Below are 2464 nucleotides of genomic sequence, written 5' to 3'. Positions count from 1 at the left end.
AGTTCTTGAGGTTTTTTATTGATAAGGTTGACTTCATTAGATCTGGTCTCTCACCCTCCGGTCTGGACCCATCTGAGCTAGTCCCATGCCCCGTCTCTTTAAATTATTTTGAGCCCGTGGTCTTGTCTGAACTGATCGATATAGCCTCATTTATGAAGCCTACTTTTGCTCCTACGGACACTGTCCCCTCGCGTCTTTTAAAAGACGTGTTGTTAGATGTTATTGCTCCCAGCGTTTTGTCTATAATAAATAGCTCTCTTTTAAATGGAATTTTTCCATCCACTTTTAAACACGCTGTGGTTCAGCCTCTTATTAAAAAACCCAATCTTGATCCTATGGATTTTAACTTTAGGCCCATTTCTAATTTATCTTTTATCTCTAAAATATTGGAGAAGGTCATTCTTTCTCGACTCTCTTCGTTTTTAGCTGAAAACAACGTGCTGGATAACTTTCAGTCAGGTTTCAGGATACATCACAGTACAGAAACAGCACTGCTGAAGGTGCTAAATGATTTATTGCTGTTTGGTGACTCTGGAAATTCTGCGATTCTACTCTTGTTTGACCTCAGCGCGGCTTTTGACACCGTTGATCATGACATCCTCCTGGATCGCCTCCAGCAAGGGGTTGGTATCCAGGGTGTCGCGCTACAGTGGTTTCACTCTTATTTGAAAGATAGAACCTTTTCTGTTAGCTTTGGTAACATTTCCTCTTCTTCAGCAGCAATTAAGTGCGGAGTACCTCAAGGTTCAATCCTGGGGCCAGTCTTATTTTCTTTGTATATGCTCCCCTTGGGCTCCATTCTCCGCAAACATAATATATTTTACCATTGCTATGCTGATGATACACAGCTGTACTTACCTCTGAAGCCAGGCGATTCAAAGTCCTTACAGTCTATTTACAGCTGTCTAAATGATATTAAGCGTTGGATGGCAACCGACTTTCTCCAACTAAATGAAAACAAGACTGAAGTGATTTTATTTGGTTCTCCTAACTCAACCGAGGAATTATCAAAAAATTTGGGCCCCATGTCCATTAATGTACAACCCTTCGCTAGGAACTTGGGGGTTATCTTTGTCTCAGCATTAAAATTCGACAAAAATATAAACTCTGTTGTTAAAGGTAGCTTTTTTCATTTAAGGATCATAGCAAAACTTAAATCCATTCTCTCTGTTAAGGACCTTGAAACTGTCTTGCATGCTCTTATTTCCTCTCAAATTGATTACTGTAATTCCTTGTACTCTGGCATCTGTCACTCATCTTTATCACACTTGCAGCTTGTTCAAAATGCAGCTGCTAGATTGCTAACTGGTACAAGGAAGAGGGACCATATAACCCCAGTATTGGCTGCTCTTCACTGGTTACCAGTCAAATTTAGAATCGATTTTAAGGTGCTGCTAATTGTTTTTAAGGCATTACATGGACTGGCTCCATCTTATATTTCAGAACTCCTAATGTTTCATCACTCCTCCAGATCCCTCAGATCATCAAATCATTCCCTCTTAGCCATCCCACAGTCTCGTATGAAAACAAAGGGTGACCGTGCCTTTTCAGTGGTGGCCCCGAGACTGTGGAATAATCTACCCCTGATTATTAGATCATCCCACCAGCCACACTTTTAAGTCTCGACTTAAAACACATTTTTATTCTTTGGCTTTTGAGTCTGTTTAGGGGCACCTGTGCTTGTGTTTTTATTTATCTATTTTGTATCTAACTGCGTTGTTTTGCTGTATGCCATTAATTGTGTGGCCTGTTTTATTTGCTATGGTTTTATGGTTTTACATATTTATATATGTATGTATATATGTATGTATGGGGTTTTTTTGTTGTTTTTTTATTACGTCTTTTTCTGTATAACTTGTCCAGCACTTTGGTCAACTCTGGTTGTTTTTAAATGTGCTTTATAAATAAACTTGACATGACTTGACTTGAATACCTTGTCTGTGGTCCGCTGGCAGAACACCGGCTGCTTTCTGATTAGATACAGTCGTGCTGTTGCCGAGGCGACATAAGTTTAATTTTACGGTGGACGGACGGTAACATTACAGAGTTGATGTTTTCTTTAGCTTGAAATAATCACATACTTTGAACACTTTCTTCTTCATCCCTCCCTGTTTTCTCTCTCTTCCCCCACTTTGCAAACAGCAGCATCATAATGACGCCGTGTTCACAGCGTAAGCGTGATGTGCGACAGTAATAAATGTCCGTGTGAAACACTGTGCTGTATAGTTATATGGATTAAACGAAGAATCGATGCATTTTATTAATCGATTTAATCGATGAATCGTTTCAGCCCTAGTTCAGGGTCTGCTGACTCAACTGTGAACTCAGTTTCAAAACAGTAAACTGGGAACATTTTGGATTTGGGGTACCACATAAACACTCCCTCTCTGGTCAGTCAGCTGGAGGAACATGTGACAGTTTGGGGTAGCCTCCTTTTGGTTTAATATACTTTATTTTCTTTGAC

Source organism: Micropterus salmoides, unplaced genomic scaffold (genome assembly GCF_014851395.1).
Source record: "Micropterus salmoides isolate LMB-PRFRI ecotype aquatic unplaced genomic scaffold, ASM1485139v1 Ms_hic_scaffold_2, whole genome shotgun sequence".
Classification (NCBI taxonomy): domain Eukaryota; kingdom Metazoa; phylum Chordata; class Actinopteri; order Centrarchiformes; family Centrarchidae; genus Micropterus; species Micropterus salmoides.
The sequence above is the reverse complement of the archived record's forward strand: the minus strand, read 5'-3'. Positions refer to the sequence as shown.